General features: G+C 38.4%; 2 pseudogenes; both read left to right on the top strand.

Moving 5' to 3' along the window:
• Positions 1-2,592: 2,592 nt before the first annotated feature.
• On the top strand, positions 2,593-3,558 carry LOC126080634 (olfactory receptor 5A1-like; annotated as a pseudogene).
• A 17,984-nt stretch (positions 3,559-21,542) lies between these two features.
• LOC126080633 (olfactory receptor 5A1-like) lies at positions 21,543-22,511 on the top strand (annotated as a pseudogene).
• The last annotated feature ends 3,858 nt before the right edge of the window (positions 22,512-26,369 follow it).

Below are 26,369 nucleotides of genomic sequence, written 5' to 3'. Positions count from 1 at the left end.
CTATACCTATATCATTTATTCCTTCTTTTATTGGTCTGACATTGTCATTTACAGATTAACATCTCTGGTTCCCTGTGCAATTGTTGTGGTTTTGGATAGTCTTTGAGAGTTCATTTCCTAGCCTGGTATCTAGCTGGTACAATCTTGCATCCTAGATTCAGGCTGTGGTCTGATGTTAAACAAGATACTTTTAACATCGTCCAGGCATATATGAGAAAAGGACAAAATGAAACCTTTAGAAGACAGAACAAATTGTTATGATTAAAATCTAAAACTCAGGGAATGGGTTAAGTAGCCAATTAACACAGCTTAAGATGGAACGGGAAACTCTGGTGGTCCAGTGGTTAAGAGCTAACCAAAGGTTGGCAGGTCATATCCACCAGGCACTCCTTGGAAATCCTATGGGGCAGTTCTAGTCTGCCCCATAGGGTCTTTACAGTCACTATGAGTCATAATTGAGTCAATGGCAGTGGGTAAGATAGAATGAATGAGCTGGAGGACATATCTATAAAAATTAAATAGAACACAGTATAGAAGTGCAAAAAAAATGCAGGTTTCAGAGATGTGGAGAATATAATGAGAAGATTGAACACACATTAAATTAGGGTTCTACAGTGATACATAAGAGAAAATATGCGGGAGAAGCAATATTTATAATAGTATTTAGTAGACAGTGCACTGGCCTAATACCATATTGAATAAATGAGCATTAGAGGAACCTATGCAGATCTTCATGGTCACAAGGTAAACGTCAATATGTATCATAAAAAAAAAATTAATGTATCATAGATGCTCGATAAATCACTTTGTTGTCTTGCATTGTTAGTAATGATGATGTTAATGATAATGAATATGATATTCTGTTCACTTTCCACAAGATTTTACCTCCATTCGGTCTCTCTGGGGGGACCAATGCTAAGTCTGGATGGTAAATACTTTGTCTCATTGTCTATCTGTGACCACTGTCCCCTTATTTACTAATATCGGACATCTCAACTTTCTTTTCTAATTAATTCCTTCATTCTGTCAGAATCTTTTTGAAAACAGGGTACCTGCAAGCCACAACTAATCTGATTTAGAGAGATGGCCCCTTTGACCTTACTTTCCTAGTCATGACCTTATGGTTCCATAGGGATTTTCTCTTTTTCTTCAATTTTTGAACCTGGTGACTGGGAAATGACTGGAGAGAAGGAAAATATTTTGAGCAGCTAATGTCAGCAAATATTTGTACTTCATAAAAATGTTTTATTCCATAAATACCCCTGTTTTTCTCTATGAAAATCTTCAAGATGTCTACTTTCGTTCCTTATACACAACTCCCAGGCTACATTTGACAACTATTTTCTATACTTAAAATATTTCATAATGTTCTTTTTAGTTTGGGTTCATCTGAATAAAAATGTTTTTCCTGGGGGGTATTTTAGTGATACCATAGAGAAAACGACAGCTATATCATCTTGAAGGGAACATATAATTCCTGATGCAAAAATATTTTTTTGCTTAGTTACCATTTGTTTGAATACTTACTTGTGTGTTTTTCTGGACTGACTCCAATGTGAAGGATGGGGGGCGGAAAAAAAATTTCCTAAATCTTGCCCGATCTTCCCATTCCACATGCCTATTGTCTAAGCATGAATCTTACAAAAGTCCAAGTCAGTTTCCCCTGTAGAAGTCTCTGATCTGGGAACCACAAATAAACTTCAAGGTGACTGAAAATTCCTAAACACTTTATGTAAAAGTGATAAGTGGTTGCATTTTGCTGGATAGAGGAACCTGAGTTTCCACAGATTTTCAAAAGTGTACTACGGAGATCAATAATCACTGTCCTAGACAATCGAATTCTGAAGTATTTCTGATTTGAGGAAAGGAAAGCCTGTACAAGCAATAAAGGGAGTTTCAAGCATTCTAAGGGTTTTTATTTTTTTTAACCTTATATAATTCCATTTCTCAGGAACTTTCCCGAAGTCACTAATTTGGTTATGTCACAATCCATTTTCAAGCCTCTGCTTCTTCTGATTGACCCTTCCCACCATCCTGCTACATGATTCTTACATCTCTCCAGGTATCATAAAAGCAGAAAGGGCATTACAGAATTGTCAAGAGTACCTCAGTATAGATTAATTAAAGGCCACTTCTCAAAGAGATTTTAAAGAGTACCTACTCAGGCTCCGTATTGTGAATATTTGGGAGCTTCTCTAATCATTGAGCTAATGGCAGACCAATATCCAAGTAGAATTTTTCTGTTTTGCCATATAAAGCAGTTGCACTATTTTCCTAATTTGGCCTATCTCTGAAGTGTCACATATATGCAAAATGTGCCATGGTAAAACATGAAATGAAGATATTTTAGAAGAAAATGGACTAATGATGCCCCACTGAAAGCCTTTTGTACCCAAAGAAAGAATGATAATACATTGCCAAGAGGATTTTTCAGTTAAGGTTGATGATTGTGTATGAAAGGGGATTGTATTAACTCAACATTGATATTTTAATGTTGTAAAATTAGCCTGATGCTTGACTGAAAAAGAAAAAAAATTATGAATCTTTTTTTTGAGAATAAAGTATATACATCTGTCATCTATTCTTCAGCAGATGACATCAAGCAGGTCCATGGAATGGAAAGGAAACCAGTCATCTGTGGCCATATTTTTTCTCCTGGGTCTCTCAAATGAAAAAGAGCTGCAGCTCATCCTCTTTCCAGTATTCCTTGGGATCTACCTGGTGACTCTCATCTTGAACCTGGATCTCATCCTTCTCATCAGGATGGACTCCCACCTTCACACACCCATGTACTATTTTCTCAGTTTCCTGTCATTTATAGACATCTGCTATTCTTCTTCCATCAGCCCAAGGATGCTCTGGAACTTCCTAAGAAAAGAAAAAATGATTTCCTTCATTGCCTGTGCCACTCAGTATTTTGTTGCAGCCTGGATGGCTCTGGCTGAGTCCTGCCTATTGGCCACCATGGCCTATGACCGATATGTGGCCATTGGCAGCCCACTACAATACTCAGCCATCATGGTACCTGGCCTCTGTGGGAAGATGGTCTCTTGGGCCTATGTGACTGGTTTCTTTAGTAGTTTAATTCAGACAGTCTCTTGCTTTCAACTTAACTACTGTGGGCCAAATATTCAACATTTCCTCTGTGACTTGACTCAGATTATTTCCTTGTCTTGCTCCAATCCGTTTATCAGCCAAATGATTCTTCTTCTGGTAGCTATTGTTGTTGGATTTGGTACTTTGTTTGTTATCCTCTAATCCTATGGTTTCATTGCAGCTTCCATCCTGAAAATATCCTCAGGCAAAGGCAGTGCCAAAGCCTTCGATACCTGTGTCTCCCACCTGGCAGCTGTGACACTCTATTATGGCACAGCCTTCTCTGTGTACCTGAGTCCCAAGTCTAATCAGTCCATGAATCAGGACAAGGTGCTATCAGTGTTCTATGTCATCATCATCCCCATTTTAAACCCTCTGATCTATAGTCTGAGGAACAAGGAGATCAAAGAGGCCCTCAAGAGGCTTATAAAGAGAGAAATAGCCTTAAGTCAGTCAGAATAATATTTGGGCAGTTATTATTATTCCCATAAGGTAGATGGAGGTAAAAATGTGTGTGTGGCCTTTTGTATGTAGCATGAAGAACTAGATAGCAAGACGTAGTAAAAACTTGGCTTTCTTAGTTTTTGGTGCCATTATGCTTAGTTGCCATCAAGATGTAATCTGATACAGTAATGTTTAATAAGTCCAGTTCAAAAAACCAGTTTCCATAGTTAGAACTCAGGTAGATATAAGCCAAAAAGTTGATTGTACTTTGGGAAGATAGGTGCTGGTAGATATTATATGTACAGAAATGGCAAGACTCCAGGACACCAAAGAGCATGTTCATTCCTTCACAGATTTTCTTCATTTTTTTTATTTAGTATTAATTGTCCAACATTTATTTATGTTCCAATATAAATAAAACTAAATAATGTGTAAAATTAGATATATGAAAAACTAAAAATAATTTTTAAGGGAACACTATAAATTTGGACCCAAACCGAGAGAGAAGGTGAGATAGAGAAAGATTGAGATTTTGCCTAGTGTCTTGCTCATCTACTGCTGCTGTAATAGAAATACCACAAGTGGATGGCTTCAACAAAGAGAAGTTTGTTCTCTCATAGTCTAGGAGTTTATAAGTCCAAATTCAGGGTGTCAGCTCCAGGGGAAGACTTTGTCAGCTCTGGAGAAAGGTCCTTCTCATCGATCTTTCCCTGGACTAGAAGCTTCTCCATGTAGGAACCCCAGTTCCAAAGAACATGCCTAGCTCCCCACTCTACATTCTTGGTAGTATGAGGTCTCCATGTCTCTGCTCACATCTCCCTTTTATATCTCAAGAGAGACTGGCTTAAATCACAATTCAATCTTGTAGAGCTCATCAGCACAATTGTCGCTAATCTATCTCATTAGCATCATAGTGATAGGATTTTCAACACATAGGAAAATCACATTAGATGACAAAATGGTGGACAATCACACAATACTGGGAATCATGGCCTAGCCAAATTGATACACATATTTTTGAGGGACTCAATTCAATCCATGACAGCTAGGTTTATTTCCAAGGAAACTCCTTTCCTCCATTTTACCTCTTAATCCAATGGATGGAAGTGAATTTTGAAATACATAGGGAAGATAGAAGTAGGAGGGAAGGGCTACCTTCAAGATCAAGGGTTGGGAAGATTCCTGGATGCTAGAAAGAAGGTAAAGGACATCAATTTTGGGGGATAAGTGGGCCTAGACAATACGCCATAGTAGTACCCTGGACACTCTGCAAAGTCAACACAAATGATGGCTTTCATGCTGTGCCCAGGAAAGCAGGCCTTGAATCTTGGAAATCTGAGCCTACCACTTATTCCCAGACCTTCAGTTTGACAAAGCAGTAGCAGAGTCACCAGACTCAGGAGTACCATGGAGCCTTGAGTCCAGTGGAAAAGATTTAAAGAAAAAAATTTTTTTTATTATTGCACTTTAGATAAATGTTTACAGAACAAAGTAGCTTCTTATTAAAAAGTTAGTACACATATTATTTTATAACATTGCTTACAAACCCCATGACATGTCAACACTCTCCCTTCTTGACTTTGGGTTCCCTTTTACCAGCTTTTCTGCCGCCCCCTGCCTTCTAATCCTTGCCCTTGGGCTGGTGTGCTCCTTTAGTCTCCTTTTCTTTTATGGGCATGTCTAATCTTTGGCCAACGGGTGAACCTCAGGACTGACTTCATTACTAAGCTAAAATGTGTCCGGGGGCCTTACTCCAGGTTTTCTCCAGTTTCTTTCAGGCCAGTAAGTCTGGCTTTTTCTTGTGAGTTAGACTTTTGTTCTACATTTTTCTGCAGCTCCGTTTGTGACCCTGTATTGTGATCACTGTCAGTGTATGGTGGTAGCCGGGCACCATCTAGTTCTGCTAAACTCAGTCTGGTCAAGGATATGTTAGTTGTGGTCCATTAGTCCTTTGTACTAATCTTTCGCTTGTGTTTTTAGTTTTCTTCATTCTCCCTTGCTCCCGATGGGGTGAGACCAGTGGAATATGTATCTTAGATGGGTCGAACACATGTGTTTAAGACCCCAGATGTTACGTACCAAAGTAGAATGTAGAACATTTTCTAGAATTTAAAGAAATTTTAAAGAGAGGTATTTCTTTCAAATGGGATTTCATAGACCAATTTTCATATATATTGTGTTAGCATTAATACAACAAGTTAAACTACACACAGTTCTATTGCAAAGGTTTGATTTTTTCTGTTCCTGTGTAAGGTTGACAGGTAAGAAATTAAAGCCCTCACTTTAGAGATGGAATGTTTGGGCATATTAAGGCTTTCCATACTCTTCCCAGTGTAGGCAATGATCTTCCTCAAATCTCACAAAATGTGATTTGTATAGCAAATGGTTCATTTTACCAAAGATTTCCTCCATTGATCTGACACTGCATAATTCTGTACTCTTGGTGTTATTTATTCAATACTGTCTTAAGAGGTTGTTTGGTTTAAAGGATTAAATCATTACAGTTTTTATCAGGGAAACAATATAAGTACTAACCTATTGTTGTTCTTAGGTGCCATTGAATTGCTTCTGACTCATAGCAACCCATCTACAACAGAATGAAACATTGCCCTGTTCTGTGCCATTCTCACAAATATTGCTATGTTCCAGCCCTTGTTTCAGCCACTGAAAGTGCCATTCCATCTCCTTGAGGGTCTTCCTCTTTTTTGCTGAACCTCTTCTTTACCAAGCATGACGTCCTTCTCTAGCGACTGGTCCTTCCTGATAACATGTCTAATGTCTTGCCATCTTCACTTCTAATGAGCATTCTGGGTGTACTTCTTCCAAGAGAGAGTTGTTTATTCTTCTGGCAGTCCATGATATATTCAACATTCTTTGCCAACTCCATAATTCAAACGCAACAATTCTTTGATCTTCATTGTCAATTTTTCACATGCACACGAAGTAACTGAAAATACCATAGCTTGGGTCAGGCACACTTAGTCCTTAAAGTGACACCTTTTTTTTTTTTTTTTAACACTTTAAAGAGGTTTTTGCAGCAGTTTCATTTCTGTATGCGATATGTCCTTTGATTTCTTTTTTTTTAAATTTTTTATTGTACTTTAGATGAAGGTTTACATAGCCAACAAATTCCTCATTAAACAATTAATATACCTGTTGCTTTGTTACATGGGTTGCCAACCCCACTACATATCAACAATCTCCCCTACTTGACCTTGGGTTCCCCAATCCAGCTTTTCTGTTACCTCCTGCCTTCTTGTCCTTGCCCCTTGGCTGGTATGCCCATTTAGTCTCATTTTGTTTTATGGTTCTGTCTAATCTTTGGCTGACATCAAGAAGTATTCAAAAAGACAGGAAAGAAAGAAAATACTAAACTGAATGAGAAAGGAGACTCTGAAACTTGATCTTGAATGTCGAGTAGCTAAAATGAAAGGAAGAAATGTTGAAGTAAAAGAGCTGAACAAAAGATTGCAAAGGGTGGCTGGAGAAGATGAAGTAAAGTTTTATAATCACTTGTGGAAAGACCTGGAAATCGAAAAGCAAAAGGGCAGAAAAGGCTTAGCATTTCTCAAGCTGAAAGAATTGAAGAAAATATTTAAGCCTTGAGTTTCTGTACTGAAGGATTCTATGGGGAAAATAATTAACAATGCAGGGACCATGAAAAGAAGATGGAAAGAATTCAGAGTCACTATACCAAAAAGAATTGGCTGATGTTCAACCATTTCAGGAGGTAGCATATGATATAGGACAGATGGTACTGTAGGAAGAAGTGCAAGCTGCACTGAAGGCAATGGTGAAAAACAAAGCTCCAGGAACTGACAGAAGTTTTTGGTTTGTATGTTTTTTTTTGTTGTTATTGTTTCTCCTCTCCCTCTCCCTTCCTTCTTTGCTGTCTCCCACAGATCCAGCCCACTGCACCACCCCCAACTTCTTGGTGGGCTGTATTGTACTGCTCAGCTTTAGAGCCTCTGGCACATGACTTCCTTGGGTCTGCAGTGCCCCCACAGGCCAGCTTCCTCAGAGTCATATTTTATATTTTTGTTTATCTTTCTCCTTCTCCTTCCTACCTAGGCCCTTCACTGCCTGTCCTCCTTCCTGAAGCACTGTGCTGTGCCACCCAGCAAGAGAGACATCAGCTCACCACCTCCCCAAATCCACCCTCAATGGCTGGCACACCCACTGCCACAATTTTTTTGTTTTGTTTTATTTTCTTATTTGTTTGTTGTTTTTTTCTCTCTTTCCTTATTTCTTGTCCTTTCTTCCTCCCACCTAGCCTTATGTGCCTAACATGCTGCTTCTTGACAGGCTGATCCACATGGCTCAGCTAGTGAGCAACCAGCTTGCAGCCTTTCTGGGTCTGTCTCATCCCCACTAGTGAAATCCTACTGCATTCCCATTTTATTTATTTTTTCACTTCACTTTTGCTTTTTTTTTTTTGCCTTTGTTTCTATCTCTTCTTTCACCCACCCACTTAGCTCTACACATCACATCCTCTCCTTTCACTCCTGCTTATCTGCACCTTGTGCCAAGTGCCACACCCCCAAGTGGTGCTGACACAGTCCCTCAGACTCCCCCGTATGCTGCCTCCTAGCTCCACCCCGTTGCTCCCATTTCATACCACAAACTACCCTTGCCCACCCCTCTACCCCCACTGGACCCACCTGGCTGCACCATAGCTAAGTGACTGTTGCTACTCACTTAGAGAAGGTGGTGAGATGTATTGTGCCCACAGATGAGCAAGCAAAAAAACACACCCAGCCCACCTGCCCAGATATAACCAAATAAAACATAAAAACAGGACAAAAGAATCAAATCCACAATCAATAAACAAAGAAAATAATTCCTGAATGTCCTGAAGACAGCAAGCAATATCAAAACATAAAAAAAGAGAGGAGAGAATGGCTCCAGAAAGCAATGAGAATAAAACACCAGATGACCTTTTCTAGAAGAAAAGGTACTGGAACTATCTGATAGGGAATTCAGAACACTAATACCCAGGGTTCACCAACAGATGAAGGAAAATGCAGACAAAGATAAGGAAAAAAATAGAGAAAATAATGGAAAGGACACACAAAATAGTGGAAGAAATCAGGAAAGCAATACAGAAATGAAATGTCAAAATAAATAAACAACTAGAAATCATACAAAAACAGGAGTTAGAAATCCAAAAGATAAACAACAAGATTTCAGAAATGTACAGTAAATTAGAAGGTATTAGAAGCAAATTTGAAGCAATGGATGACAAGATCAGCAAAATTGAAGACAAATCCTTGGATACCTTTTTGTTTGAGGAAATATCAGAGGGAAGAACAAAGAAAAATGAAGAAACCCTGAGAACAATGTGAGATAGCATCAAAAGCAAAAATTTACTGGTGATTAGAGCTCCAGAACAGGGGAAGAAAATGGAAAACACAGAGAGGATCATTGAAGATTTGCAGACAGAAAACTTTCCTAATATGTAAGACAAAAAGCCAATTATCCAAGAATCTCAACAAACTCCATATAGGACAGACTCCGAAAGAAAAACACCAATCATATCATAATCACGCTTGCTATAACGAAAGACAAAGAAAGAATCCAGAGAGCAGCTGGAGTAAAACAAAGTCACATACAAAAGGGAAATAATAGTACTAAGCTCTGATTACTCGTCATAGACCATGCAGGCAAGAAGGCAATGGGATGACATATATAAAATCTTCAAAGAAAAGAACTGCCAACCAAGAATACTATATCCTGCAAAACTCTCAACCTTATATGATGAGACAATTAGGACATTTTCAGATAAACAGAAATTAAGGGAATACATAAAAACGAAACCAAACTTACAAGAATGATTCAATGGAGTCATTTTGTTAGAGAGCAAACATCAGGGAACAACCTGAATCTAGCACATAAGACAGCATCAGCCAGATACCAACCTAGAAATTGAACTCTCAAGGATAAAAGAAAACTAAAAGATTTACAACAGGTAACCAGAGAGATCAATCTATAAATGACAACAGCATCAGAATAATAAAAGAGTGAATAAAAGGTGTAAGTGGAAAGCTTTCAAATGGAGAGGAAGTCAAGGCATCATCAAGTAATAAAATACTGATGTAAACTTAGGAAGATAGAGGTAAATTTCAAGGTAACCACAAAGAAAGTCAACAAATCCACTCATCAAAATAAAAAAGAAAACATAATGCCACAGTAAACTCAAAATCTACAAAAATGAAACAAACAGAAAAAAAAAATCCATAAACAAAAGAAATGTGACACAGAAGAGTAAGAAGAACAATGAAAAATTTAGCACCACGAAAAGCACTACAAAATGCCAGCAATAAACTCACACCTATCAATAATCACAAGGAATATAAATGGCTGAAATGCATCCATAAAGAGACAGAGAGAGACAGAATGGATTAAAAAAAACAGGACCCATCAATATGCTGTCTATGAGAGACACACCTTAGAAATGAAGACAAATTTATTAAAAATCAAAGGATGGAAAAACATGTGAAGCAAAGAGCTACCAAAAAAGAGCAGCAGTGGCAATACTAATCACAGATAAAATAGACTTTAAAACAAAATCCACCATAAAAGACAAAGAAAGGCATTAGCTAATGATTAAAGGGACAATCCACCATGAAGACATAACCATAATCAGCTATGTTCCAAAATACATAAAACAAATTCTAGCAGCACTGAAAAGAGAAATTGATACTTCCACAATAATAGTACGAGACTTCAACACACCACTCTTGGTAAAGGACAGAACATCTAGAAAGAAACTCAACAAAGATGAAGAAGATCTAAAGGCCACAATCAACCAACTTGACCTCATAGACATACATAGAACACTCCACCCAACAGCTGCAAGAAACACATTCTTTTCTAACGCACATGGAACATTCTCCAGAATAGACCACATATTAGGCCACAAAGCATTCCTCAACAAAATCCAAAACATTGAGGTAATACAAATTAACTTCTCTAACCACAATGCCATCAAAGTAGAAATAAACAATAGGAAGAGGAAGAAGAAAAAAAAAAAACCAATCACATGGAAACTGAGTAACATCCTGCTTAAAAATCATTGGGTAATAAAGAAATCAAAGATGGAATCGAAAAATCAAACAAGAATGAAGATACATCAGACCAAAACCTTTAGGACAGAACCAAAGCAGTGCTCAGAGGTCAATTTATAAGAATAGATGCACACATCACAAAAGAAGAAAGGGGCATTATCAAAAAATTAGCTACACAACTCAAACAAATACAGAGCAGCAAAAGAAACCCACAGCCACCAGAAGAAAGAAAATAATAAAGATCGGAGCAGAAATAAATGAAATGGAGAATAGAGAAACAATAGAAAGAATCAACAAAACCAAGAGTTGATTCTTTGAAAGGATCAACAAAATCGACAAACCACTGGCCAAACTGACAAAAGAAAAACAGTAAAGGATGCAGATAATCCAAATAAGAAATGAAGTAGGGGACATTACAACACACCCAACTGAAATAAAAAGGATCATAACAGAGTATTATGAAAAACCATACTCCAACAAATTTGAAAGCCTAAAGGAAATAGACAAATTTCTAAATTTCTATGCAAACTAACACAAAATGATATTGAAAACCTGAACCTATAACAAAAAAGAAATTGAAAAGGTAATAAAAAATCTCCCAACAAAAAAAAGCCCTCACCCAGATGGCTTCACTGGAGAATTCTATCAAACATTCAGAGGAGAGCTTACACCAGCACTACTCAAACTGTTTTAGAACATAGAAAAGGAAGCAATCCTTCCGAATTCATTCTATGAAGCCAGCATGGCCCTGATACAAAAACCAGGCAAAGATATCATAAAAAAAGAAAATTACAGACCAATATCTCTCATGAATATAGATGCAAAAATTCTCAACAAAATTCTAGCCAATAAAATTAAACATAATATCCAAAAAAATAATGCACCACGATCAAGTGGGATTCATACCAGGTATGCAAAGATTGTTCAACATCAGAAAATCAATCAACTCATCCCACCACATAATAAAACAAAAGAATCAAGTGATCATCTCAATCAACCCAGAAAAGGCATTCGACAATGTCTAACACCCATTCGTGTTAACAGCTCTCCATAAAGTATATATAGAAGAGAAATTCCTCAACATAATTAAGCCATCTGTAGAAAACCAACAGCCAACACCATTGTTAATGGAGAGAAGTGGAAGTCTTTCCCTTAAGAGCAGGAACAAGACAAGGATGCCCTTTATCACCACTCCTATTTAACATCGTGCTTGAGTTCATTGCTAAAGCAATAAGGCAAGAAAAAGACATAAAGGGCAACTAAACTGATAAGAAGTAAAACTGTTCCTACATGCAGATGATATGATAGTATACATAGAAAACACAAAAGTCCCCACAAGAAAAATGCTGGAACTAATAGAAAGATTCAGCAGACTAGCAGGATACCTGATAAACATACAAAAATCAGTTGAACTCCTATACACCAATAAAGAGAATGACTAAAAGGAAATCAGGAAAATAATACCATTTATAATAGCCCCTAAAAAAGAATAAGGTACTTAGAATAAATCTAACCAGGGATGTAAAAGACCTATACAAAGAAAACTACAAAATAATACTGGAAGAAACCAAACAAGACCTACATAAATGGAAAAGGATACCATGCTCATGGATAGGTAGATGCAACAGTGTGAAAATGTCAATTCTACCCAAAACAATCTACCAATACAATACAAAACTGGGTGTCCATCTGCAAAAGAATGAAAGAGGGCCCATACCTCACACTATACGCAAAAACTAATTCACAGTGGGTCAAAGACCTAAATATTAAACCCAAAATTATAAAGATCATGGAAGAAAAAAATAGAGCCAATGCTAGAGGCCCTAAAACACGGCATAAAAGGTTACGAACCATAACTAACAATACACAAACATCAGAAGTTATGCTAGATAACTCAGATCTTCTAAATATTTAAACACACTCATCAAAAGAGTAAAAAGAACCTACAAACTGAGAAAAAAGTTTTGGGTATGACAAATCAACAAAAGCCTAAAATCTATAAGAAAATCCAACATCTCTACAATAAAAACACAAATTATCTGATTAAAAAATGGCCAAAGAATAAGAACAGCCACTTTACCAAAGAAGACATTCAAGCAGCTCACAGATACATGAGGAAATGCGTGCAATCACTAGCCGTTAGAGGAATGCACATCAAAGCCACAATGAGATAACCATCTCACTCCAACTTTACTTGCACGAACCGAAAAAACAGAAAATAACAAATGTTGAAGAAGCTGTGGGGAGATTGGAGCTCTTATGCACTGCTGCTGGGAATGCAAAATGGTATAACCATTTTGGGAAACAATATGGTACTTCCCTAGAAAGTTAGAAATAGAAATACCACATGACCCAGCAATCCCACTTCTAGGAATACATCAGAGGAAAATAAGAGCTGTGACACAAAGAGACATATGAACACCCATGTTCATTGCACTATTATTCACAATAGCAGATGAATGGATAAGGAAACTATGGCACATACACACAATGGAATACTACACAACCATAAAGAACAATGATAAATTTGCAAAGCATCCCACAACATGGATGAATCTGGAGGGCATTAAGCTGAGTGAAATAAGTCAATCACAAAAGGACAAATATTGTATGAGACCACTACTGTAAAAACTCATGAAAAGGTTTACACACAAAAAGAAACAATCTTTGATGGTTATAAGCGAGGGAAGGAGTGGGAGGGAAAAACACTAAATAAACAATAGATAAGCAGTAACTTTCGTGAAGGGTAAGACAGCACGCAATACTGGGGAAGTCAGCAGAACTTGTCCAAGGCAAGTTCACGGAAACTCTATAGACACATCCAAACACCCAGAAGGACCAAATTACTGGGCAGAGGGCTCTGGGGTCCAAGGTCTCAGGGAATATCTAGCTCAATTGGCCTAACCTAAAGAAAATGTTCTATATTCTACTTTGGCGAGAAGCATTTGGGATCTTGAAAGCCTATAAGCTGCCATCTAAGATACTCCAATGCTTTCAGCCTGTCTGGAGCAAGGGAGAAAGAATAAAACCAAAACACAAGGGAATGAGTAGTCCAAAGGACTAATGGACCACAACTACCACAGCTCCACCAAAGTTGAGTCTAGGACCACTAGCTGGTGCAGGGCTGCAACTATTGACTTCTCTGACAAGGATCACAATAGAGGATCCCAGACAGAGCTGGAGAAAAATGTAGAACAAAATTCTAACTCACACACACACACACACACACACAAAAGACAAGACTTAGCAGTCTGACGGAGACTGGAGAAATCAGAGAGTATGGTACCTGGGCAGCCTTGATGCTATTGTTGCTAAGTGCCATTGAGTCGGTTCTGACTGATAGCGACCCTATGCACAACAGGAGGAAACACTGCCCAGTCCTGAGCCAATCTGACAATTATTGCTATGCTTCAGCCCGTTGTTCTAGCCACTGTGTCAATTCATCTCATTGAGCGTCTTCCTCTTTTGTGCTGACCCTCAAACTTACCAAGCAGGATGTCCTTCTTCAGAGACTGATCCCTCCTGATAACATGTCCAAAGTATGTCTTGCCATCATTGCGTCTAACGAGCATTCTGATCATACTTCTTCCAAGACAGTTTTGTTTGTTCTTTTGGCAGTCCATGGTATATTCAATATTCTTCACCTACATCACAATTCAAAGGAGTCAGTCAATTCTTTTTCAGTCTTCCTTATTCATTATCCAGCTTTCACATGCATGTGAGGTGACTGAAAACACCATGGCTTGGGTCAGGCGCACCTTAGTCCTCAACCTGACATCTTTGCTTTTTAGCACTTTAAAGAGATCTCTGGCAGCCCATTTGCCCAATGCAATGTGTCTTTTGATTTTTTGAGTGCTGCTTCCGCTGGTATTGATTGTGAATCCAAGTAAAATAAAATCCTTGGCAACCGCAATCTTTCCTCCAATTACCATGATGTTTCTTATTCCAACTGTGTGGTTTTTGTTTTCTTCATGTTGAGCTGTAATCTGTACTATAGGCTGTGGTCTTTGATCTTCATCAGTAAGTGCTTCAAGTCCTCTTCACTTTCAGGAAGCAAGACTGTGTCATCTGCATATGGCAGGTTGTTAATGAATCTTCCTCTAATTCTGATGCTCTGTTCTTTATATAGTCCAGTTTTTTGGATTATTTGCTCAGCATGCAGATTGAATAGGTATGGTGAAAGGATACAGCCCTGACACACAACTTTCCTGACTTAAAACCCTGCAGTATCCCCTTGTCCTGTTTGAATAACTGCCTCTTGATCCAAGTATAGATTCCTCATGAGCACAATTAAGAGTTCTGGAATTCACATTCTCCACAATTGTATCCATAATGTGTTATGATCCACACAGTTGAATGCCTTAGCATAGTCGATAAAACACAGGTAAACTTCTTTCTTTTATTCTCTGCTTTCAGCCAGGATCTATTTGACATCGGCAATGATATATCCCTGGTTCCATTCCTTCTTCTAATTTTGGCTTGAATTTCCAGCCGTTCCCTGTTGATATACTGCTGCAGCCACTTTTGAATGATCTTCAGCAAAGTTTTGCTTGCATGTGATATTAATGATACTTACTGTTCGATAATTTCCACATTCTGTTGGATGACCTTTCTTGGGAATAGGCACAGATGTGAATCTCTTCCAGTCAGTTGGCCAGAAAGCTTTCTTTCAAATTTCTTGGCATGGACAAGTGAGCACTTCCCATGCTGCATCTCTTTGTTGAAACATCTCAATTGATATTCCATCAATTCCTGAAGCCTTGTTTTTCACCAATGCCTTCAGTGCAGCTTGGATTTCTTCCTTCAGTACCATCAGTTCTGATCATATTTTACCTCCTGTAACGGTTGAACACTGACCAATTCTTTTTGGTATAGTGACCCTGTGTATTCCTTCCATCTTCTTTTGATGCTTCCTCTGTCATTTAGTATTTCCCCTACAGAATCCTTCAGTATTTCAACACAAGGCTTGAAATTTTTCTTCAGTTCTTTCAGCTTGAGAAATGCCGAGTGTGTTCTTCCCCTTCAGTTTTCTATCTCCAGGTCTTTGCAGAAGTAATTACGATACTTTTCTTTGTCTTCTAAAGCCGCCCTTTGAAATCTTCTGTTCAGCTCTTTTACTTCATTTTTTCATATTGTTTTGGTTACTCAGCACTCAAGAGCAAGTTACAGAAACTTTGGGACTCTGTCGAGTTTCAGCATCCAGAGACTCTGCCAGACACTCTTATAGCTCAGTAATGAAGTTACTCCTGAGGGCCACCCTTCAGCCAAAGAGTGTGTTGTTGTTGTTAGGTGCCATCAAGTTTGTTCTGACTCATAGCAACCCTATGTACAACAGAATGAAGCACTGCCTGGTCTTGCACCATCTTCAAAATCCTTGTGCTTAACCCCTTTGCTGCAGCCACTGTGTCAATCCATCTTGCTGAGGGTCTTCCACTCTTTTCCTGACCCTCTGCTTTACCAAGCATGATGTCTTTCTCCAGGAACTGATCCCTCCTGACAACATGTCCAAAGTATATGCGACATAGTCTCACCATCCTTGCTTCTAAGTATTCTGGTGGTACTCCTTCCAAGACAGATTGTCCATTCTTTTGGCAGTCCATGGAATATTCAAACAGGCTGCAAATAAAAAATTCTTCTCTTATTGTACAAATGTGAGAGAGGATAGAGAGGTGGGATGGAGGGAGGGAGAAGTGTTACTTCGTGTTGTGTTTTGAGAATATTGAATGTTATTTACGTTTTCTAAATGTCCTACATGGTTTTCCCAACTCTTCCCTTTTTCCCCTTGTCTCTGACCTTCTTCACATGTTCATTTTCCCTTCTCCATCTCGCTGTCCTACTCTTTTACTTCTTTAAACCCAATCTGCTGGAGCCATGGAAGAAAAGAAGGGAGATGTCTAGTTTTTTCTTCCCTACTATAAGTCTTGGTAAAATTTTCTGAATATAATCCACTGCATGGATTTCCATTGAAAAGTAATAACTTGCTTCAAAATGGGAAAGTTGAGTGTTGGGACTCCCTCTACAGCAGAGATCATTTTTCTTCGTTGCTAAAACAAACAAACAAACAAAAACAAACAAACCCAGTGCTGTTCATTTAAAAGCAGCAGCAGTGGTATATCAACAGGGAACTGCCAGAAATTCAAGTCAAATTCAGAAGAGGATGTGGAAAAAGGGATGTCATAGCTGATGCCAGATGGATCCTACCTGAAAGCAAATAATACCAGAAAGACGTTTACCTGTGTTTTTAGCATTCAATCGTGTGGATCATAATAAATTTTAGATAATGACGAGAAGAATGGGAATTCCAGAACTTAATTGTGCTCATGAGAAATCTGTTCATAGATCAAGAGGCATTCATTCAAACAGAACAAGGGGATACTGCATGGTTCAAAGTAGGAAAGGTGTGTGTCAGTATTGTATCCTTTTCACCATACCTATTTAATCTGTATGCTGAGCAAATAATCTTTGAAGCTAAAGAAGAATACAGCATCAGGTTTGGAGGAAGACTTATTAACAACCTGAGTTATGCAGATGACACAACCTTGCCTGGGGAAAGTGAAGAGGTCTTGAAGCACTTACAGATGAAGATCAAAGACCACAGCCTTCAGTATGGATTAGACCTCAACATATAGAAAACAGAAATCCTCACAACTTGATCAATAAGCAACATCATGATAAATGGAGAAAAGACTGAGCTTGTCAAGGATTTTATTTTACTTGGATCCACAATCAACACCCATGGAAGCAGCAGCCGAGAAATTAAAAGATGCATTGCATTGGGCAAATCTGCTGCAAAAGACCCCTTTAAAGTGTTGAAAAGGAAAGATGCCACCTTGAGAACTAAGGTGCACCACATCCAAGCCATGGTGTTTTAATTGCCTCATATGCATGCGAAAGCCTTGTGATGAATAAGAAAGAAGAAGAATTGATGCCTTTGAATTGTAGTGTTTGCAAAAGTATCGACTATACCATGGACTGTCAAGAGAACAGACAAATCTGTCTTGGAAGAAGTACAACAACCTTGCTATGTTTTAGCCCATTGTTACAGCCACTGTGATTATCCATCTCATTGAAGGTCTTCCTCTTTTTCTCAGATCCTCTTCTTGACAATGCAAGATGTCCTCCGGGGCCTAGTTCCTCTTGATAACAAGTCCAAAGTACATGAGACAAGGTCTCACCACCCTCCTTTCTAAGGAGAATTCTGACTGTACTTCCTCTAAGACAGATTTTTGTCCTGGCGGTCTATAACATAGTCAATATTCTCTGCAAGCACCGTAATTCAAAGAATCAATTCTTCTTTGGTTTTCCTTATTCGTTGTCCAACTTCTTTATGCATATAAGACAACTGAAAATACCACGGGTTGGGTCAGGGGCACCTTAGTCCTCAAGGTGACATCCTTGCTTTTTAACACTTTAAAGAGGTCTTTTGCAGCAGGTTTGCCCAATGCAATACATCATTTGATTTATTGACTGCTGCTTCCTTGGGTGTTGACTGTAGATTCAAGTAAAATGACAACTTTTCTCAGTTTATTATGATGTTGCATATTGGTCCAGTTATGGCAATTCTTGTTTTCTTCATACTGAAGGCTGTAGTCTTTAACATTCATCAGTAAGCCCTTCAAGTCCTCTTCATTTTCAGCAAGCAAGGTTGTGTTATCTGCATATTACAGATTGTTAATGAGTCTTCCTCCAATCCTGATGCTGCATTCTTCTTCAGCATACAGACTGAATGGATATAGTGAAAGGATACAACTCTGGTGCACATCTTTACTGTTTTTAAATCACGGAATATCTCCTTGTTCTGTTCAAAAGGGTGCCTCTTGATCTATGGATGATCACACGAGCACATTGTTCTGGAATTCCCATTATTTGTAATGTTATCCATAATTTGTTACAATCCATGCAGTTGAATGCCTTTATATAGTCAACAAAATACAGGTAAACATCTTTCTGATCCATCTGACATCAGCAGTGACAGCCCTTGTTCCATGTGCTCTTCTGAATCTGGCTTGAATTTCTGGCAGTTCCTTGTTGATGTAGTACTGCACCCTTTGTTAAATTATCTTCAGAAAAATTTTACTTGTGTGTGTTATTAATGATATTGTTTGATAATTTTCACATTCTGTTTGATCATCCCAGAAGGGATATATTGATCCTTGATAGTCTAAGGGCTGAGATTTAATAGGCATGTATGTGAGATGTAAGAGAAAAAGGCAGTATGTGAGATTAGATCAGAGAAAATATCCCACCCTACTGAAAGCACAGAGTCGCATAAGATGACACTGTCAGAGATGGAGGACAAAAACATCTACCCTACAGAGTGAAACAGTGATGAGCACGCCTCTCTCAGGCTTAGATTGTGAAGAGCAGAGAAAAGTGAAAAACTTCCATTGATAATTCTTAGCTCCAAATTTGTATGTATGGACACATGAGGTCTAAACCTCATCAGTGTTGTGGCCCCAAAACATCCCAAGTAAAAAGTTATGTTTAAAGATATTCTGGGCCAGTATTGCTATTAAGGTACCATATAGAAGTAATATAAATCTTTTATGAAGGGATATATTTCAAAATCATTCTTCAATGATTCCCACAGACAAAGTTCAAAGGAACATGAACTCATAATGAAAAATCATTGAAAAGACAAGTAAACAAGGCACCATGAGCAAGAGTCAGGAATAACATCAAATTATAGAATCAGACCCACAAAACTGCAGATATTTAGATTATTCAATAGTAATTTTAAATACATATGTTTAATATGTTTTATATAAAAGAATCTTTTAGAGTAATACAATGAAGAAACAAGATACTTTTAAATTCTGCCAGGCATATACAAGAAAAGAACAAAAAGGAGCCTTTAGAAGAGAAAACAAATTATTATGTTTGAAATCTAAAACTCGATGGATGGGTTAAACAGCAATTAACACAACTTAAAATAGAATGAATGAGTTGGAGGACGTATCTGTAAAAATTAAACAGAACACAGTATAGAAGTACAAAGAAATGGACCTTTCAGAGATGGGAACAATATATGAGAGGATCTAACATACCTCCAGTTGTGATTCTAGAGAGATATATAAGAGAAAAACGAAGAAGCAATATTCAGAATACTGTTTAGTAGACAGCACACTGGCCTAATACCATATTAAATAATGAAGCTATGCAGCTCTTCATGATCACAAGGACAATGTCAGTATGTATCATAGATGCTCAATAAACCTGTTTGTTATCTGGGATTGTTAGTGATGATGATGATGTTAATAATGAATATGACCTTCTGTTCACTTTCCACTTTCTATTTTACCTCCATTTAGTCTGTTTGTGGAGGGACAACTCCGTAGTCTGGATGGTAAATACGTTGTCTATCTGCTACCACTCTCCCTTTATTTACTATCAGACATCTCGACTTTCTTTTCTACTTAATGCCTTCATTCCCTCATAATCCTTCTGAAAACAGTACCAGAAAGCCACAACTAATCTGATTTAGAGAAATGGGTCCTTTGACCTTACTTTCCTAGTCATGACCTTATGCTCCCACAGGGATTTTCTCTTCATTTTTGAAACCTGGTTACTGGAAATGACTGGGGAGATGGAAAATGTTTTGAGCAGCTAATGTTGGCAAATATTTGTACTTCATAAAAAAAATAGGAATGTTTTATTCCATTAACACCCCAGTCTTTCTGTATGATAATCTCAAAGATTTCCACTTTCTACCCTTACACACAATTCCCAGGCTATGTTTGACAGCTGTTTCCTATATTTAAAATGGTTCATAATTTTCTTTCTAATTTGGGTTTATCTCAATAAAAATGTGCTTTTCTTGGGCAATGTTTTAGTGATACCATAGAGAAAACAATAGCTATAACATCTTGAAGGTGTTCCTGATGCAAAAATATTCTTTAGGTTAGTTACCATTTGTTTGAAGGCTTACTTCTGTGTTTCTCTGGACTGACTCCAATGTGAAGGAGAGAAAACGAAAAACGTCCTAAATCTTTCCCAGACTTTCCAATCCTCACGTTTATTGTCTAAGCATGAATCTTACAAAAGTCCAACTCAGTTTCCCCTGTAGAAGTTTCTGACCTGCAAACCACAAATAGACTTCAGGGGGACTGAAAATTCCAAGATGCTCCAAGTAAAGGTGGTAAATAGTTGAATATTGCTGGATAGAGGAACCTGAATTTCCACAGATTTTTAAAGGACGCTAAGAAGATCAATAATTACTGTCCTAGACAATCTGAGGTGTTTCTGATTTGAGGAAAGGAAAATCTGTACCAGCAAGAAAGGGAGCTTCACAGCTCTCTGAACCTCATTTCTCAAGAGGCTTCTTAGAGTCACTAATTTGATTATGTCACATCCATTTTCAAGCTGCTGCTACTTCTGCTTGACTCTTCCCACCACCCTGCTACTTGAATCTTACATTTCTCCAGGCATCATAAAAGCAGAAAAGGTATTACAGAACTGTCAAGAGTCCCTCTTTCTAGCTTAACTGAAGGCTACTTCTCAAGAAGATTTTAAAGAATCCGTATGTACTTTTTCTGAATATTCAGGAGCTTCTCCAGTCATTAAGTTAATGCAGAGCAATGTCCAAGTAGAATTTTTCTGTTTTGCCGTATAAAGAAATTGCACTATTTCCCCAATTTAGCCTATTTCCAAAGTCTTACATATTTGCAAATTCTGCCATGGGAAAGTATAAAATGAAGACATTTTAGGAGAAAATAGACTAATGGTGCCCCTGACTGCCTTTTGTCCGCCAAAGAAAGAATGATAATATATAGCCAAGAGGATTTTTCAGTTAAGGTTGATGATTGTATATGATGGGTGATTAAACTCAACGTTTCTAATTTAATGTTGTAAAATTAGTCTGATGCATCACTAAAAAAATGATATGTTCTTTTTGGGGAATAAAGCTATTTCCTTACCTCATCTTTTCTTCAGCAGATGACATCAAGCAGGTCCATGGGATAGAATGGAAACTACTCCTCTGTGGTCATGTTTGTTCTCCTGGGACTCTCAGATGAAAAAGAACTGCAGCTCATCCTTTTTCCAATATTCCTAGGGATCTACCTTGTGACCCTTATCTGGAATCTGGGTCTCATCTTTCTAATTAGAAGGGACTCCCACTTGCAAACACCCATGTACTTTTTTCTCTGTTTCCTGTCCTTTATAGACGTCTGCTATTCTTCTTCCATCAGCCCGAGGATGCTTTCAGACTTCCTAAAAAATGAAAAAATGATTTCTTTCAATGCCTGTGCACCTCAGTATTTTGTTGCAGCCTGGATGGCTCTGGCTGAGTGCTGCCTATTGGCCACCATGGCTTACGACTGATATGTGGCCGTTGGCAGCCCGCTACAATACTCAGCCATTATGGTACCTGACCTCTGTGGGAAGATGGTTGCTGGGGCCTGCGTGAGTGGTTTCCTTAGCAGTTTATCTCTAACAGTCTCTTGTTTTCAACTTTACTACTGTGGGCCAAATGTCATTCAACATTTCTTCTGTGATTTACCTCAGATTATTCCCTAGTCTTGCTCTAATCCCTTCATCAGCCAAATAATTCTTCTTCTGGTAGCTATTGTTGTTGGATTTGGTTCTTTGTTTGTCATCTTCTTAACCTATGGTTTCATTGCAGTTTCCATCCTGAAAATATCCTCAGGCAAAGGTAGTGCCAAGGCCTTCAATACCTGTGCCTCCCACCTGGCAGCTGTGACACTCTATTATGGCACAACCCTCTCTGTGTACTTGTGTCCAAAGTCTAATCAGACCATGAAGCAGGACAAGGTGCTATCAGTGTTCTATGTCATCATCATTCCCATTTTAAACCCTCTGATCTATAGCCTGAGGAACAAGGAGATCAAAGAGGCCCTTAAGAGGCTTATAAAGAGAGCAACAGCCTTATATCAGTCAGAATAATGTTTGGGCAGGTATCATTACCGTATAAGGTAGATGGAGGTAAAAATGTGTTAGTGACCTTTTGCATGTCACATGACTAGAAAGGAAGAAGTAAAAACTTGGCTTCCTTATTTCTTGATGCCATCATGCTTAGCTGCCATCAAGAAGTAATCTAACAAAGTATTGTTATATACAGCTTAAAAAGCCAGTTTCCATTATTAGAACTCTGATAAAAGCCTAAAGTGTGATTGTGATTTGAGAAGAGAAATGTTGGTAGATACTGTATGTACAGAAGTGACAAGAGTCCGGGACACCAAGCAGCATGTTCTTTCCTTCATAGATTTTCATTTCTTTTATTCATTATTAATTTTTCAACATTTGTATATGTTCAAATAAAAACAAAATTAAATAGTGTATAAAATTAAATATAGGAAAAGTTAAAAATTATTTTTTTTATTGTGCTTTTGTGAAATTTTAGAGTTCAAGTTAGTTTCTCATACAAAAATCTATACACACATTGTTATGCGACCATAGTTGCTCTCCCTAGAATGAGATAGCACACTCCTCATTTCCACCCAGATTTCCTATGCCCTTTCCACTAGCTCCTGTCCTTTTCTGCTCTCTCATCTCACCTCCAAACAGGAGCTGCCCATTTAGTCTCATGTATCTAATTGAGTGGAAACCCTGGTGGCATAGTGGTTATGTGCTACGGGTGCTAACCAAAACGTCAGCAGTTAGAATCTGCCAGGCGCTCCTTGGAAACTCTATGGGGCAGCTCTACTCTGTCCTATAGGGCCGCTATGAGTCGGAATCGACTCGATCTCAGTGGGTTTGCATTTTTTTGGTTTATCTATTTGAGTTAAGCAGCACGCTGTTTATGAGTACCATTTTATGTCTTATACTCCAGTCTAATCTTCGTCTGAAGAGTTGGCTTTGAGAATGGTTTTGGTTTTGGGCTAACAGAGCGTCTGGGGGCCATGCCTTCTGGGGTCCCTCCAGTCTCAGTCAGACCATTAAGTCTGGTCTTTTTACTAGCATTTGAGTTCTGCACCACACTTTTCTCCTGCTCCTTCAGGGACTTTACTTTGTGTTTGCTGTCAGGGCAGCCATTGGTGGTACCCAGGCAGGATCTAGTTCTTCTGATCTCAGGATGATGGAGTCTCTGGTTTATGTGGCCCTTTCTGTCTCTTGAGCTTCAATTTTCCTTGTGTCTTTGGTGTTCTTCACTCTCCTTTGCTCCAGGTGTGTTGGGACCAGTTGATGCATCTTAGATGGCCGCTTGCTACCTTTTAAGACCCCAGACGCCACTCACCAAAGTGGGGTGCAGAACATTTTCTTAATAAACTTTGTTATGTCAGTTGACCTAGATGTCCCCTGAAACCATGGTCCCTAGGCCCCTGCCCCTTCTACTCTGTCCCTCAAAGTGTTTGGTTGTATTCAGGAAATTTCTTAGCTTTTGGTTTAGCCCAGTTGTGCTGACTTCCCCTGTATTGTGCGTTGTCCTTCCCTTCACTTCATATAATTCTTGTCTACTAACCCTGGATGCCTAGTGGTTAAGAGGTATGGCTGCTAACTAAAAGGTCAGCAGTTCACATTCTCCAGGCACTCCTTAAAACTGAGTGGAGCAGTTCTACTCTGTCCTATAGGGTGCTATGGGTAGGAATCGACTTGAAGGCAAAGGGTTTGGTTTTTCGTTAGGTTCTAGTTAGTGAATACCCCTCTGCCTCCCACCTCATCCTCATAACCATCAAAGAATGTTTCCTTCTCTGTTTAAACCTTTTCTTGAGTTCTTATAATAGTGGTCTCTTTAAGTATTTGTCCTTTTGCGCCTGACTAATTTCACTCAGCATAATGCCTTCCAGATTCTTCCATGTTATGAGATGTTTTGTGGATTCATCATTGTTCTTTATTGTTGTGTAGTATTCCATTGTGTGAATGTACCATAATTTGTTTATTCATTCATCTGTTGATGGACACCTAGGATGTTTTCATCTTTTTGCTTTTGGGAGCTGTGCTACAATGAGCATAGCTGTGTACACCACTCCTGTGATGGTTCTTATTTCTCTAGGATATATTCCAAGGAGTAGCATTGCTGGATCTCATGATACTTCAATTTCTAGCTTTTTCATGGAGTGCCAATTTGATTTCCAATGTGGTTTTACCATTTTATATTCCCACCAACAGTGTATATGTATTCCATTCTCTCTACAACCTGTCCAACATTTATTATTTTGTGTTTTTTGGATTAATACTAGCATTCTTGGAGTGAGATGGTATCTCATTGTAGTTTTGATTTGTGTTTCTCTTATGGCTAATGATCACAAGCATTTCCTCATGTATCTGTGAGCTGCTTGAACGTCTTGGTGAAGTGTCTGCTCATAACCTTTGCCCATTATTTAATTGGGTTTTTTGTCTTTTTTTTTTTGTAGAGATGTTGGATTTTCCTGTAGATTTTAGAGATTAGGGCTTTGTTGGATTTGTCATAGGTAAAAATTTTTGCCCAGTTTGTAGTTTCACTTTTTACTGTTTTGGTGAACTCTTATATATATATTTATTTATTTGTACTTTAGATGAAGGTTTACAGAACAAACTGGTTTCTTATCAGTTAGAACACACATTGTTTTTATGACATTGGTTAACGAACCCACAATAAATATGTCAACACCCTCCCTTCTAAACCATGGGTTCCCTATTATCAACTTTCCTGTTCCCTCTTGCCTTCCAGTCCCTGCCCCAAGGCTGGTGTGCCCCTTTAGTTTTGTTTTTTTCCATGGGCCTGTTCAATCTTTGGCTGAAGGGTGAACCTCAGGAGTGACCTCATTACTGAGCTGAAAGGGTGTCCGGGTGCCATACTCTCAGGGTTTCTCCAGTCTCTGCCAGGCCAGCAAGTCTGGCCTTTCTTTTTGAGTTAGAGCTCTGTTCTACATTTTTTTCCAGCTCTGTCTGGGACGCTCTATTTTGATCCCTGTCAGTCAGTGGTGGTAGCTGGGTACTATGTCATTGTTCTTGGCTCAGTCTGGTGGAGGTTGTGGTATATGTGGTCCATGAGTCCTTTGGACTAATCTTTCCCTTGTATCTTTAGTTTTCTTCATTCTTCCTTGCTCCTGAAGGGGTGAGACCAGTAGAGTATCCTAGATGGCTGCTCACAGGCTTTTAAGACCCAGATGCTACTCACCAAAGTAGAATGTAGAATATATTCTTTATAAACCATGATATGTCACTTGAACCAGATGTTCCCCGAGGTCATGGTCCCCATGGCCCTCAGTCCAGCAATTTGGTCCCTCAGGGAGTTTGGATTTGCCTATGGAGCTACCAAGACCTTGCCTTTTACATGTTGTGCTGGCTTCCCCAGTATTGTGTACTTTATTACCCCTCACCAAAGTTTCCACTTATCTATTGTCTATTAAATATTTTTCCATTCTCACCTCTTCCCTCCCTGGTAACCATCAAAGATTGTTTCTCTTTGTATGTAAACCTTTTTGTGAGTTTTTATATAGTGGTCTCATACGATATTTGCCCTTTTGTGACTGACTTATTTCTCTTAGCATAATGTCCTCCAGATTCATCGATGTTATAAGATGCTTGGTGATGTCTTTTGATGAGTATAAATGTTTAATTTTTAGAAGATCCCAGTTCTCTATTTTATCTTCTGTTATTTGTATATTGTTAGTTACGGTTTGTATCCTGCTGAGGACATTATGAGGGCCTCTAGTGTTGACCTTAATTTTTTTTCTATGACATTTATAGTTTTTGGTTTTATACTTAGGTCTTTTCTCCTTTGTGAATTAGTTTTTGTGTGTGGTGTGTGGTCTGTGTCCTGTTTCATTTTTCTTTGCAGATGGACATCCAGTTTTGCACTGTATTTGTAGATTGTTTTGG

The sequence above is a fragment of the Elephas maximus genome, chromosome 7 (genome assembly GCF_024166365.1).
Source record: "Elephas maximus indicus isolate mEleMax1 chromosome 7, mEleMax1 primary haplotype, whole genome shotgun sequence".
Lineage (NCBI taxonomy): Eukaryota > Metazoa > Chordata > Mammalia > Proboscidea > Elephantidae > Elephas > Elephas maximus.
This window is presented reverse-complemented; position numbering and strand designations above follow the sequence as displayed.